We start from the raw sequence: 16,224 nt of genomic DNA, 5'->3' as shown, positions 1-16,224 counted from the left end.
CTGGAGCCTGTGACACCAAGCCTGGTGCAGAGGAAGGGCAGTCCTGCCTTCTCTGCCTGCTGGGGACATGAGGTAGCACGACAGAAGGGTGGGAGAGCAGCACTTCACAGCTCCTCTCTACCTGGCAGAGTGGCAGGATTTCTGCTGATGATATGCTCTGTGTGTCACCATGAAAAACTATTTGCAGCTCTCCTTACACTTCCTTACATCTTCCAACAAAAAAAGCATTCTTCTGCTTTCCTCTAATGGTCAAAACTGCAGGCAGCAATGGCTGAAGTAGTTCACCACTATCCTCCTGCAAAAGGCAGGAATGCAAATTACATGCACAAGTCTGGTCAGAAAAGAGCCCGTCAGCCTGGCTTAGACCTCAGAGACCACTTTTGTACCATTTACCTATAATCTGCTTTCAGAAATGTTTGGAATAGTGCTATTATCATACTGACTCTTACTGCCCCTCTATTTATTATCTTTTCCCCTGAATGACTAAAATAAACATTTTAGAAAAAGGTGTAAAAAGATCTATTGTGGAGAATTATTCCTTTTGCTTTAGTTGCCATTTGAAGAACTTTCTTTACAATTACTGAAAGTTACAGGAATGTATACGACTTCAGAAGGGATTTGCCTTTTTTATGTATATTTTTTTCTTTTCTTATGCAGGAAAAGTTTCCTGAAGCACTGCTGAAATTCTTTTTTTCATCCCATCTCCAGCTCTCACCGTGTCCCATAGGCAAATCAAGAAAAAGCTTTGCCAGGCCCATTTTTCTGTTGCAAGAATTAAAGACAAAACTGCTCACTCTTCCCTTAATCATTTACCGTTTTCTGCAGCTGTCACACTGCCTCCAGCTCAGCGCTCCTACTGCCAAGATCTCCATGTGGGAAACTCGCAGCGGTGCTTTAGTCATTCGCACGGTTTGCCTTTAGCCTTGACCCGCAGGAGGAGCAGGGCCCGTTGCAGAGGGGGCAGAGGCCGAGCTGCGTGTGGCGCAGGGTTTGTCCCCGCAGAAGGAAGGGCACGGCAGCGCCAGGGCCCCGGGCCGTGCGGGAGCGCAGCCCGGCCTGCCGCTCGGCGGGACGCGGCTCGCCCGGCTGGGCTCTGCCGCGCTCGCACAGGGGGAGACGATCCTGTTTTAAAGCAGGAGAGGATGGTTTTCGTCCTGCACAAATCGTGCCTGAGGACACATGGCAAAGCCATGTTGCCCACCCTCCCCCGCTTCCCCACACGCCAGTCGTGAGGTGTCTTCTCCTGCGTAATTAGGTTAAGTAGCTCTTGCAGAATGAGTTAAGAGCAGACACAGAGCTGGAGCATGGAGACACCTAAGGTTGGTTAAGGTTATTAGGCTCCAGCAGCATTGCTGCAGGAGAAATTCTTCCCTCATATTTTTTCCCAGCAAATCCTTGTGGATTGCCTTTAAAGACAAAAAATTTTGTGTTAGAGGAGCGAGAAAGCTGCTTTCAGGAATCAGCAGACTCTCTTTGTTGCTCAGAGGAGAGAGTGATGTTTCCCTGCAGGTCTGTGTTCTGGCTCTCCTGCCTAATACAGTTCCTTGCCTTTAATTTATGTGCTTGCAAATGTGCCTTACTGCAGCTTCAAAACAAAAATCTCCTTACGGTGCGTCTGTATATGTGCACAAACATGCATGCACTTCAGTGACACATTGCCTGCTTCTAGTGCATATATATGGAACAGTTCCAAAAGACAGGCATTCCTCTCTTTGGAAAAGACCTCCTGAAAGCTTGTTTTAGATGATAGTGATCTCAGTTTTTTAATTGTGGAAGTGATGATGAGCTCTGAGCAGAAAGTGCTGCTAGTGTGGCACTGGCTGGGTTGCCAGGATGTAAATTCCGCACTATCATGGTGCTTGTTGGCAGCTGAACAGGGCAACTCTAAATACAGCATCAGGCTCCAGAAGCAAGGTCCCTGGTGATTTCTTCCACTTGTAGTAGAATGAACATTTTGCCTTTCTGCAGAAACCCCCTTCAGGCTCTGTCTCACATGTCTGAGTGAGAATGTGATTCCCAGCTGCAGCCAGTGCAGTGTGAGAGAAAGCACTACAGAACTGCACACCCAGAATAAACCTGTGTCCAAGGATTTCAACCCCTGCTTCATCCCACAGGGCATTCAAACAGTCTTGTGGCTGTTTGAAGGGGGAAACATGTTTGCTTTGGGTTGAAATGTGTTCCCCAAGAAGTCATGTGCCTAAAGATGTTCCTGCCAGATGTTAATCTGAGATGTTACTCAGGTATTAGTGACTATAACCAATAGGGGGTACAATAAAGCCCGTGAAAGACCCAGTCTGTACTGGGAGGAAAGTCTCTCTGTTTAGTGAGGGCACACTCCTGGGGCAGAAGAGGCTGGTATATCTTAGGGACACCTCATAAAATACCCTGATGCTCTCTACAACTGAGCAATGAGCTGCAATAACGTTTTACCAGGACTTGAGAATTTCCATGCTGGCTCCTCTGCCTCCCATTTTGACAACCAAACGAGATTAAAAGTTCACTCATGAATTTCAATGATGAGCCCACCCATCTCATTTTGAAGAGGTTACAGTGAATTGGATTAGCAGAGGGACAAGGTAAAGAGAGGCTTACAACTGTAATTAAGTGAACAAGGAACTTAAAAAAGGAAGGTTATATGAGGTTTCTGTTTGAGTGGAAATAGGCCATGACTGCTGATGCAGCACCACACTTAAAGCTTTACATTCAGGAGAGTCAACCTCAGCTGGCAGCTTTTGTGCCACCACACTGAGCCTAATCATTTGTCCAAAGCTTAAAACTGGCCAGTCAAGGGTGCTTTATGGTGGACATGCCATGGAGCTGGCAAGGGGAAATACTGAGCTGTGTGATAGGGCAGAAGTGGAGGGTTTGGAAAGTCTATCAGTGTCTAAGAAGAAGTGGCAGTGGGAAGGTATTTTCTGGACTGGGGAGACTGAGCAATACTTCCTGCTGGTTGCAGCTCAGTATCTGAATAAATAGATTAATTTCAATTTTTTTCTGTATGGGCACATGGTTATCAGTAAAGTGTGGAGAGGAGGGAATGCAAACTCTCCCATGGAAAGTGAATGCATTGGTTGCTTTCATATTCAAAGTGTTTAAAAACAGTATCCTTAAGCTTTCTGAATATCTGAGAAATCAACATAACATAAAAAAATCTCTGCATACTTTGATTAAAAATCATAAAGTTGAAAGCATGTAGGCAAGAAAGAAGATAAACAATGAGAAGTGGGCAATGAAAGCAAAAGAGTGACAGGATGGAGCAAAGGGTAAAAGACAGGTCAAGTGTTGGAGCTGGTTCTGTAACAAAAGTCCAGTTTCTGAAATAATGAGCTAATACTTAGGTCTTTTCTGCTTGGGAGCTTCTGTTTCTCTTAGTTTGGAAACATTTAAATAGCTGTGGCATAGTCATGAAAATGTTTATAAATCCAAAGCTTCATAAGTCTACAGGAGATGTAAGTCATTTGTCATCTGCTATTTGCTAGTCTCTTATAAAAATGTCAGTCATCCAAGCAGGATTTGGGGACAGCCAAATTCAGATAGGAAATACTTAATAGGGACTAATTCAGGAACTGACAGCCAAGACAATCTGCTTTCTTTGAACACATGCTTTTTCTTAAGAGAGGCCAGGGTGACCTAATGTCTGGGCATTATAGATCTCAGTGACATGGGAAGAGGCCTCCCTTGACTGAAACAGGCTTTGCCATACCTTGCAGTGTGTCTGGAGCTCCTGCCTTGTCTTGCTGCTGCTTTGGCCCTTTTCTTCAAAGTGCACCTGGGAAATGGCAAAATGTTCCTCAGGGAGAAAAAAGGCAAAACAGCAATTCCTTTATCTCATGAGTGAAAGCAGTGATACAACACTCTCTCCTCTTCCTGCTGCCTTCATCTCTCATGTGGTGCTTTTTGCAGCAAAATCTCCTTTGAAAAAAACTATGAAGGGCATTTTCCTCCTTCACAGTGTGTTTGAAACCAAAGTCAAAGCCAGGGTACCATTTGTTTGGAGCACATGGAGCTTGGCCAGCAGCATTCCAGCACAGGTCAGGGGCACATGGTGCCAGCCTGGAGCTTGGATATGCCTTGTGCCTGTCACCAGCCACGTCCACAGCAGTCACACATGGCACTGCAGTGTCTCAGACCTGGACAGAGTGTGCTTGTTCACATCCCATACACTACCTCGGGCACCTGCAGTCCCAGGACAGGACGCAGGGAATCCATTAGGATGGGAAAAGAAAATGTTGAGTTGTGAGCTGTAATACCACCACAGTTCCATTGTCTTTTCAGAGCTGTTGCTGGGTTTTTGTTAGTCTGTAAATAATTTAAAGCAACAGGAGCTCAGCATGACAGCTGATGGACTCCAGTACTTCCTCTCTGCTTTATACATGGGATCTTTCTGACACAAATGCAGGTGCTACCCCAGTGGTCTGTCTTTCCAGCACAAATTCCATTTTTGACTGATTGAGTTACATGCTGTGGTTTACCCAGGTTTCACAAGGCAGGGCTTGGATGGAGGATAAGGTGGAAGGTCTCAGGAACCCTTTTGCTTTATTATAGAGAAAGTGTAGGATCTTACTTTCACAGCTCAGTGTGGGTTCCCACAGCAACACTTTCAATAATAATTGCAAATCCCTGTGTCCTCATGTAGTCAAACAAAATTTACATTATAATATTTTGCCATGGAAGTATACTAGCAGTAATTGCTGTTAAATTAGGTGGGAACATTTAAAAATAATTATTTCTGTGGGGTGAAAACCCAAGCAAAAAGATCTTTTTGTGGCCTAAGACCTTGCACAGTATGGAGAAATGCTCTAAATAATAAGCTGACAGAGACATTCATCTGTTACAGAGCTGTTCTCCTTTCCCCAGCTGCAAACTCATGTGTGTGAGATGCTGAGGAGCAGCATGGGTTACCAATGCTGGGCTGATGCTCTCTGTGCAGGAATGAGAGTAAAGTATGGTGATAAAACCATTGTAGACAAGATAAATTACTAAACACTTCTTATCCTCCAACCTTCTCAGTGAGTATTTTTGAGAATTTCTTGATGACTGTAGGAAAATAGATAGAAAGTAACTCTCATTTTCAACTAATTTTCATTGCACTGCTTATTTGGAAAAAGACAACCAGATTTTTTTTCTTTAGAGATCACTAATAGTGGTTTTTAGCACCAGACAATTACACTTGCACATCACAACCACAGCACATAGGTCTGGGGTGACCTCATTCCAATGGTGTGGTCCAGGCTATAAAGAGGAACAGACTTTGCTGGGAGGCCACATATGGTATGGGTTTTGTAGAAACTGAATTTCCTCATCCACACTAACTTGGAGTAAAAGTACATAATGTTCTGGCTAGACAACATGGGAAGAAAAATAACTAACAGTTGTCTTCTCTTGGATGGCAAATTTACTACCTTTAGGAATGACACAAACAAACAAACAAACAAACAAACAAACAAACAAACAAATGTGTTTGGTACTTTCCTCAGTACCATTCTTAGACTTCTGCCTGAACCCTCCCAGTCTGGATAACTCCTGCTGGCACTCCAGGAAGTATTTGCCCATGTGGTGCATCTGAATTGCTGCTGATGAGATGGTGAGATAAGATATGCAGCAATATTCCCAAGACATTAGAAATAACTTTGCTCTGCTGCTACTTAATCACCCTTGAATTCTTCTTATGTGAGGCATAATGAAATAAACTAATTTTTGAAGGAGATTATTCATTATTAAAGCAAAATTATCCATTTGTGTGTGTTTGTAAACATGAAGGTAGATCACTTTCATTTGCCATTTTTCAGTGATAAGATCTGTGGTAGTTGGAGCATTAAAGCACCACAGGTAATATGATCATAGAAAATTATCTATTCCCTACTCACCCAGGTCAGAATGTAATTCCTAGCAGATAGTTTGCCTACAGAGCCGCAAAAACTTGATTTTGAGACTTCAAAGCTCTTTCAGGCAGCTTCTTCACATCTTTCATAACCTCCACCAGTTACTCCACCAGTCAAAGAGGACAAGAAATGTTTTTCTCATGCCACAAATATTTGGAAGATGTGCTGGGTTGACCTCAGCCAAACAAATCAGCAGCCACTTGCTCACCCTCCCCAGTGGGAAGGGAAGACAACAAGGAGGAATGAGAGTGATAAACTGTGTAAGTTGAGGCAAAAATAGGTAGATCACTTGTTGCCTGCAGTTGTTGTTACAGGCAAAAGAAGCAGGACTTGGGAAATTAATTTATTGCAAATTAACATAAACATTTAATTACTTATCCAGGTGCTGCGAAACAAAGCAGCCAGACATTTCAATAGTTTGGGGAAAGGCTTTTCCTTTGTTTTCCCAGTCTCACCTTCACTCCAGGCACCTCTTTCATTTTTTGTCTTCATTCCCCTCGCTATTGCTGCAGGTTACACTCACTCCCTTTCATGTGGCAATATAGGAGCTTGGGGTCTGAGCACAATAGTTTCTTTCTACCATTCATTGTTTCTCATTCTTTTCTTCTCCTACTCCTTCCTTGTTATGCTTTTATTATCCTCCAACAGGCTGCTTCATGGGTGTCACGACCCGTCCTAGTGAATGGGTAACGTGGTGGTTCGTAGGAGCGATCTCCGGGTGCGAAAGAACCGACACGGCACAGGGGGTTTGCAGTAATAATCAAAACAAATATACCTTATTGAATGACCACAGAAAAATGTGATAGAGGGATTAAGGGAGAGAAAAATATAGAGAAAGAAAGAGAAAAGAGAGAGAGGGATATACCTACCAATGTAGAGACAAAGTCCTTTGGTCTAGTCCAGTCAAGGATCTGCCTGTTACACTGGGGAGATCTCAAAATCTCTAGCTAACTCAGAGGTTTTTATTATTGAAAATTGTGAGAGGGGGGAGAAACAGATACAATAGGGAATAGATATAACAGGTAGCCTATGTTCTCAGCAGTAAATGAGAGCCATTGTTTTATCGGTCCAGTCGTCACACCTGCAGGCAAACATCTCACTTTGGTCAGCTTGCCTCCCCCACACACCTCCCCCAGGTTGGGGGTTTCAATCCCAGTCCTTGGAAGGAGGAGAGGTGCCTTCTTGCACAGGGGTTTCTTGTCTCGGTTCCTTGATGAAGAGGCCTGCATCTCTACTTGTCTGTCATGATGGTTGAGGACGGGCGAGAGGGGTCTTCTCTTGGAAGAGAGACCACCCCAAAACTCCAACCAGCCAGGCCAGGAGGTGGGGAGAAATTCCAGGTCCATTGTTCCCTTCGGGTTCAGTGTGGCGTATAGCAAACAACACCTGTGGAAACAGTGAGCTAAGAGGCACACGATTCCCCCTCCCCACTGGCTCAACAGTTTTTAATTTTTTGATAGTCTTTTCTTCATGGCAATCATGAGGCAAAAATGAAGGATATTTTGGACAGACTCTCACAATGGGCTACAGTGTCTGCTGTGCCATGGATTATCTATGGGCCACAGTCACTTTTGGGGGGTGTTACAAGCTCTGTTATGAAGTGCCTGAGACTCCTCTGCCTTGTTCTCCCCTCTTACTCAGCTTTTACCAGCCTTCATTAAATATGCTTTCACAGAAGTGCCCTTGGTCAGTTCAGAGGAGCCGCCCTTGGGCTCTGCAGTGGTACCCCAGTCAGACCTGGCTGCTCCTCACAGGGGCTGCCCCTCAAGCTGCCAACAGCTTGCAAAGCACACCCAAGAGAGATGAGTTCTACCATTTCCCACTCCCTGACTGAATGAAGTAGACTTTGATGTTTTGGTGCACAAGACAGCAGAAAGTGAGACTTACACATGCTGAAACTGCCAAGAATAGGTTGGCTGCTGTCACAGAGCAGAGATGCCCACTTGAGTGTCTCAATTCTCAAACACCTTAACCTGCAGGCTACCTATGCTTGGGCAGTTGGGGTGGTAAAAGGTGCTGGAGACAGGAGTGATTTTTATCTCTTGATCACAGGTCATCACTGCTAATATATCAGCATTTTCCAAAGGAAAACATCTTTTTCAAAAAAATCCTGGTCCATTTTCTGAGCATGTTTTTGAAGGAATCAACATAGCAATTCCCACAGGACAATGTTGCTGATCTATCTCCACTGCTGAAGGACAAGGCAAGTGAATCATGAAACAAGAGTGCCACTTCAGTCTCAAGGTCTGCCTACAAGCAGTAGGGATGATGGCAGAACTTTAAGGCTTTTCAGGATGTTTGAGGGATTTTTATTTGCATTGCTTTATTGGAATGGTGAAGAACAGTTGTTACCCCTGAAACCATATTCCTGATGACAATACTCCTCTCAAGGGCTTTTTGACAGTTTTAAACACACATATTTTGGCCCTTAGCTGGTGTACATTGGTGTAGGCCCACTGAAGCCAGCACATCTCTATAAAGATATGAACCATGTGTTATGAATGGAAATAATACTAAAATAAAATTGTTTTAATGGCTCTGATATTCATCTAAAGGCATGCAGATTTTTTTTTGACATAAGTACTCCAATTTTTCCTGGAGTTGTTACAGTAAGAGGACCTCAGCCTCGCATCTTGTACTTGTGGGTAGAAGTGGCATTTGATTACATGTATTATAATGATGGATGAAGCAAATACATGCCCATTTCAATCCCCAGGGTAATATATTACTCTTGGGAAAGCAATGCAATATTAGAAAAGTATGATTTTTATAAGCCTATAATTACATTTTTGCACAGCTCTATTTCCCCAGGGTTGAATTCACATTTATTGGATTACCAAAGTAATTCAGAGCAATGTCACAGTTATGGGATAAATTCCAGGTGGCCAAGGCTACTTCAGCAGAGGGAACTATTTGATTATCTGCTTTGAACCCCCAGAAACTTTAGAAAGACTCCAAAGTTGAAGTACCAACTTTTCTATTTCCCTTTACTTGAATAGGCCCTCAATGTGATACTATAGGCAGACTGTACAAAAAGTTTGCCATTTCATGAAAAGAAATCTTCAAAGTATCAGAAGTTTGACAGTGAGTCCTTTATGGCTTAAAAATCTTTGTAGATTCATCACAAAGTTCTAGGAAATATGGGATTGGTATTTTTGCTTTCTCCCTCTAAGTCTTATAAGGTTTATGTGAATTGGCCTCAATTTCTGATATACTCTACCTTATTTTTCTTACTTCAAATCTCTTTCTTATCTAGGTCTGTGGTTTGATATCAATACAGAATTAAATCCAAAGGACACATTTTCCAAACTCCCAAAATGTTTAAACACCACAATATTCAAACATCATATCTGTGAAAGTGTATCTTTATCTTAGGAGCCAGAAAGCTGCATTGCTCAGCAGCACACCCTGAGATACTGAGGATGCTGTAAAGAAATAAATCTGCATCTCTAGATTGTGTAAACATAACTCTATCCTTACTGATATACAGTTCTTTGAAATTTAATTTGTAGTCATCCACAGAATACCACAATGATCCAAATTAATTTGTCCATAGATCATTGTGAAAGAGACACCAGTGCTTGATGCAGTTCAGCACACAAAATGAGATGCCTCAAAAAGCTGGCAGTTGGAAATACAAAGGAGGTAGCTGAGAAGCTGGAAGGACTGACTGTTTTGTTTTCTTTTTCAATATCTTTTTTTCTCTTTTTAATTGATGGCATTAGCTTGCATCTCAAAGGAGTCACAGCACAGATGAGTCATTGGCAAAAGGAGGGAATGGTACAGTGAAGAAATGGGTCTGCCTTTCCAGCAGATATTGCAGGCTACACTAAACCAGAGGGCAGGATCATTCACTGGTTAGGGGGCTTTCCACAGAATGGACATGCAACAGGGTATGTCATTGGGAAGAACACGTGTTGCTGGGCTTGCAAGGGTTCCTCAGGGGTGAAGAGATAGACAAGAATCTTGACTTCATGATCAGAAGGCTGGATTTATTATTTTATGATATATATTACATTAAGACTATACTAACAGGAATAGAGAGAGAAGTTCAGAAGCTGCTACAGTAAGAACAGAAAAGGAATCAATCAACAAAGGAGCTCTCTCTGATTCTGTCCCAGAGAGAGCTTGTCTTTGATTGGCCCTTAATTGTAAACATGCAACATGGGCCAATCACAGCTGCACCTGTTACATTCCACAGCAGCAGATAACCAGTGTTTACATTCTTTCTCTGGGACCTCAGCTTCCCAGAAGAGGGAAAAATCCTAAAGAAAGGATTTCCATGAAAAGATGTCTGTGACAAACACAGGCTGTGCTACTGCTCTCAGGAGGTTTTCCTGCTGCCCCCTACAAGCTGAGCATTCCTGCAGGCACAGGTGGAGAGCCAGGGATGCAGTCTGCAGCTGAGATGTTGGAGAGTGCTGGGAGGGACATACTGCATTGGGCCCTCCAGAGAGCATGTCCCTGTGCCCAGCAACCCAGAGGTGAAGGCAGGGGATGTCTGGAGGGGCAGGAGCTTGTGGGAGTTTAAAGCAGCCATCAGCCCGCAGTGGAAGGCAGGGAGTGTGAGTGTAGTGAGGGCAGAGGAGGAGAAAACATGGTGCTAAATATGCATGGCTGCCAGCAGTGCTGCAATGCTCATGTTGCTGAGCACATTCAGGATAACTAACATCTTGTAAGGTTCTGCAAGTTTCTGCTCCAGGAGGAGGAGAACAAAGCCCAACCCATTACATAAATCTCTTCAGAATATATCAGACACAGAGATTGTGAGCAATATACACAATTTGACCTTGAAACTGCTACCACATCCTCTAAGTAAAGCATACTCCTGGCAGTTAGCTGCAGTGAGACCTGAAGTTAGATGAAGTGGGATCAACGCCTTAAGGATGATGCAGATGCTCACACAATGCACTGACAAGGTGCATCTCATCATCATTGAAGTGCCAACAGTAAATGCCTGTATTTCTGCTGCTAAAAGGATGCCCTCCTGCATTTCTTATCACTTATTTGAATGACTCTAGTTATATTCTAAGACGCCATCCCAGTGTCAGGTTGTAAAAAGTCAGCTGCCTTTGGAATAAAAGGAGAGTGACAGTTTGCATTACTGTCATTATTAAAGCAGGGATACAAGCAAAACAGCAGACTGGAAGGGTAGTTAAGGCCTCTTCAAATGGCTTTGGAGACAGATAAAAAGGCTTTAAAAGAGATCCCTGGGAAACTGTGATTGTATACAGCAGAAAGGGAAAACTGTACAGATCTAGTCTCATGACATAATACCACAACTTTGCCCTGAAATAGTCATCTCAAAATCTCCAGTTCAATTCATGCAAAGCTGTGTGTGAAAAGCTCTATAATGCAAACAATTACTGTGTTCTGTGAGATCTTCCCTTTTTACCCAGGGAAGTCAAAGCTGAATGAATCATGAACAAAATCTGGAAATTCCCTGAGTATATGCATGATCAGCAGGCCCAGTCACAAACCATCTGGACACTGTTGATGATTAACCCTCTCTCGTCAGGAAGCACTCTCCTCGGGCCAGCTCCTGGTGTACCTTTGGTAAGACTTTATGAGTCTGAAACCCTGAATCTAAGGAAAGATGGATCCAAAATATTGTTTGAGGCCACTGTCTCAGAGAAGAGCAATGATTTGTCCTGCAGGTATGAAGAGGGATGGAAGGATTTGGACACTTCAGCAAAGTGATGGAGAACTGTAGAGAGAAGTAGAGATGAAGAGCTGCAGAGAAAGGAAAAAGGAAAAAGGAAAAAGGGTTGTTTAAGCTGGAGAGCAATGCTGGGATGAGGACAAATAGATACCTGTGACGTAGCTGTACCTAGACCAGGAACTGGAAGATCCCTAACTTTCTTTGCTCTCTGCTGCTAGTTACTCTGAAGTTATAATCTGATACTCTGGGAAGGGCATTACAGGGGTCTTTGCTAATTACTGCAGGGGACTACTCTGCCCTTTGCTACTAATCATATCTGCTGTGTCAAAATATCTACATTTGAAAAAGATGGTGATTGAAATAATGATGCCGACTTCTGAGTTTCTACAAGAAACCTGGGACTTTCTTGGATGTGCCCATGTCTTGTAACACACAGAAGTAAGCTGGTGAGCAAAGGAGAGACATGCTAGTTTGAAGCACTGCACTGCATGTATTTGATTTACGAAGAAATTTTTATTTTGACAATGTACTTACCGTTGAGGTCTCACCTTACCTTAGTTCCAGGACAGAAGCAAAATTATTATCTACTTTTCCTGGAAATCTGCACTTAGAGGATCAGGACAGTGATTAAAGAAAGTGAAATTTAGCAATAACACCCCAAATGATGGTCAGCATATCAGTTTTCATAACTTCTCAGGATTGTTGGACAAATGTCTCTGTCTGGCTGCAGTTGCTGGGTCTTCTTCCAATGTGTGTTTTGAGCAAGGACAAGCAGCAGCTCAAAATCTCACTTTTCACAGGTAAAGGACAGCCCATAAATTTAAGCCTGGGAAATGTGAATAAAATTGCTTCTGGTCTGCAACTTTGACTGAAAATGAGGTGTTTTTTCAGCTCTTGTTTCTTGGTCTGAAAGTGTCTGCAGTCTGTGGGGGATTCCAGGGTTATAATGAGGCTACAAAATCATCCTGGCAACAGCCCCTGTCCATTTTAGAGGAGAGCATTTTAATGAGACAGATCTGAATAATTTTTTTTCAGGGAACACTTGCTGACTGGCCAGCAGCAGCAATCATGAAACAATAGGCATTGGCATCATGACCACAACCTTCTCTCCCTCTGCTGAAACACAGAGCTATAAATGTCACCCCTGTGGAGTTGTCCTTACCAGTCTGTGTGAGAAACAGGTCCCTAAGGAGCAGCATTGCTGTTCACCTATGTAAATTATCACAGGCAAAAGCCAGGGATGCTGGCTGTGTGACACTGTACCACAGTCACTGGCAGGCTCAGAAGGCTTTGGAAGCACTGTGTTTTCACAGGAAACTCTATTTTTCTTTTCACAGACTGTTTGAACAAAAATGGAATAAACTTATGGCCTCCAATTTTTTCCCACATCTAGGAAAAGCAGGAGCAGACTTCCTAGAGGAGCATGCGCAGCCTGCAAATGTCACAAGTTCTGTCATGAAACAGGGAGGTTGCTTTCCTGTCTTCCCATATGTCTTTATTAATGCAAAGAGGAGGTGCATTCAGCAAGTTAAACTGAAAAAGAGGAGTCACTATCCCAGACTACTGTAATGTGTGGAATTGCTTTTTAAGAGCCTATGCAGCCATAGAGTTTGATTCAAAGAACACTTCTGACTTCGAAGACCATTGAACAGGGACCATAATGTTGCAGACATCTTTTATGAAAAATCCTTTCTTTAGGATTTTTCCTTCTGAGAAGCTAAGAGGCCTCAGAGACAAAATGTAAACAATGGTTATCTCCTGCTATGGAATGCAACAGGTGGGTCTGTGATTGGTCTCATGTGGATGTTTTGATTTAGTGACCACTCACGGCAGAGCTGGCACTCTCTCCATCCGAGACACAGATCTTTGTTATCCATTCTTTCTATTCTTAGCTTAGCCTTCTGAGGAAACCTGTCCTTCTTTTCTTTTTAGTATAGTTATAATGTAATATATATATATATATATATATATACATATATATATATATAATAAAATAATAAATCAAGCCTTCTGAACATGGAGTCAACATTCTCGTCTCTTCCCTCATCCAAAAACCCTTGTGACCACTGTCACACCATAAAGGTAGAATTATAGAAGTCCTTCAAACAAAAATATCAAGTTGTCCTCTTTGAGTATTGGATGGTATCTAAGAGTTTTCCCTCCTTTTTCTCTCCCCAGGCATTTTCATGAATCTAGCAAAAATAGGTTTGTGCATTGGTGTGCAAAAGGCAAACTTCCCAGTAACATAAATCCAAATCCAAATGGATGACAAAGTTGTGGCTGTAAAAATTTAACAAAGTTTATAGAAGTGCCATAACAGGAAGGCACAATTTCTGCTCAGTCTTTCATTGGGGAATCCAAGCTGGATGCAGGCGTTGGATTGTGAATTGCCTTCAGGTCTTGCTAAGAGCAATGTTGGCTGAAGGGGAAGAGCCTGGTTGTCAGGATTAGGAGATGTGCATGTCCAGGCCAAGGTGGACAAAGCATGCAGGTGGCTAAACCCAGCTGCAGAAACGCCTCCAGTGAGCTGCAGCAACTGGAGAGCTTCCACTTTCCATTGCAGCAGTACTCCAGAGAAATTACACCACCAGCAGCTGTGACTTTGCAGCATTAATGGTGTGGAAAGAAAACTCCCTCAAAAAGCATGGGGTCCTTATGTGACAGGCCCCATAGTAAAAGCAAAGATATGCTTATAGATTCTCTGTGCGGAGTCAAAGTACCTGTGAGCTCCAAAAGCTGATTTGTTTTATGAATTAATCTTATAGACCATATTACCCCTACCTACCAACCTTGCTTTTTTAATATTCTTTTATCACTGCTAATACAACACATCTAATAACAGGTTACCTTTAAGAAATCTAGGCATATAATGGTTTGGGGCCTTCCAGTGAAGTCTGATCTTTTTCTGTATTGCCAGCAACACATGCCATTCAGCACAGCTGAATTTCCTTTTTCAGTTATTCAGTCAGGAAGTAATACAATAACAAGTGATGTATAGGATAATTTCTGTGTGCTTGAACTAAACAAATTGTAAACATCTAATTAATGGGGAATTATTCTCTCTATCAATACCGAAGCCTGGAAAGGGCCAGGACAATGTCCTCTCTCTTACTCTTATTTCCTTAACCTTTTCTTAAAATTCTGTGCATATTAATTTCCTAAAGGAAGATGTATAAGAAAATGGGACGTTTGTGAAAATTCCAGTTTACAAACCTCCAAGAATGGGATTAGGGACAGCGAGTGCAACCAAAATGGGTACGGGGTGCTGCTTCCCTCTAGGGGTGATGCATCCAGCCCGCTACAAAGCACAATGTAATGTCCTTAGTAAGCTCAGGTTTCTATAGCAGAAATCTACCACGTTTAAAAGAAAATAAAAGTTTTCTAGATTTATTGGCTTGTTGAGAATATGCGACATTGATATTATGATTTACTGTTAAGAGGAAGTTGTATAACTTTGCAAACACCTTACAAAGGGGACAGTTATGCTCCTGTCATGTGTCAAAAAAAGATAATCAAAGTCAGGAAAAGTAGACTAAAAATCTGCTGACATCTTAATTTCATTCTTATTATACATGGAAACATATTTATACATTGGATAACAGATGTCCAGAACTTATTTCACTGCTTCATTCATCTTTGCCTTTGCGAATACAACTGGCTTTGACGGTGTTTGCCCAAGTTCTGCCAGCCCCCTGAGGTGCCACAGCAAGCTCACACTGGGACCAGCACTGTTGCTGTTGCAAGACACAACATCAAGCCCCAGTTGTGCCAGGGATTTTATTGAAATCTAGCAGGGGACAAACTGTGAGACAGCTTTGCTTTTCTAGCTGAATTTGAATTTTTTTTTTTTAAATGATGTGCCTGGTTGACATGTTTTTCCTTATGAAGATCTCCAGAAGCCAAACTTTAGTTTCTCCAGATTGCTCACCAGATTGCTCACCCTCTTTCAAGCCTTGTACTTCTGCATGACCTTGACAGGAAAATTTTGCACCACACTTCTAGAAAAAATAATTTGATCTTTAAGAGATTTAAGTTTCCTGTCTCTTTTCTGCACAGCTTTCTAGCCATCATCAAGTTGTTAACTAATTACATGAATTTTAACGGTGTTTCATCCTACTTCTCTAATAGTTTGAGCTGCTCTATTAAATCAGCTCATCCCTGTAGACTTTGCCTCTGTTGCAGAAAACCTTAGTGCTTTGTACAGCCTTGCCTTGCTAAATGGGCATCCCTTGGTCGTATTTGCCCCATTGCTACAAACATCCCCTCAGTGGCCTGGGACGGGCCATTGATTCACGGGGAATTCATCACTTCCCTCCTAAAGCACGCCAGAATTTACTGACCACTCACCTGACATCAAACCAGCTCTTTCCAGGCAAGCAGCTTCCTGAGACCCCCCTGGGAATAATGAGGAGGAATGGCCATGGGGTGCAGCATTCCAGGCCGGAGGCTGAACCTGTCACCCCTCCTGCCTTCTGGGAGCCCTGACCCAAAATGAACTAAACCCACAATTCCCCCCAGCATGCAGAAAGTGGTTTGGCTGCTCAGGGTCACAGTGGGTGCCTGGAATGATTTGGGGGGTGTAGGGGAAGAGTTGGAGCTGTTGAAAAATAAATAAATGTCAAAGCCAGGAAGAATGGAGCAATTCAGAAAGGAAATGGGAAGCTGTTACCTGATGGGCTG

This window comes from Ammospiza nelsoni, chromosome 2, assembly GCF_027579445.1.
Source record: "Ammospiza nelsoni isolate bAmmNel1 chromosome 2, bAmmNel1.pri, whole genome shotgun sequence".
Taxonomy (NCBI): domain Eukaryota; kingdom Metazoa; phylum Chordata; class Aves; order Passeriformes; family Passerellidae; genus Ammospiza; species Ammospiza nelsoni.
This window is presented reverse-complemented; position numbering follows the sequence as displayed.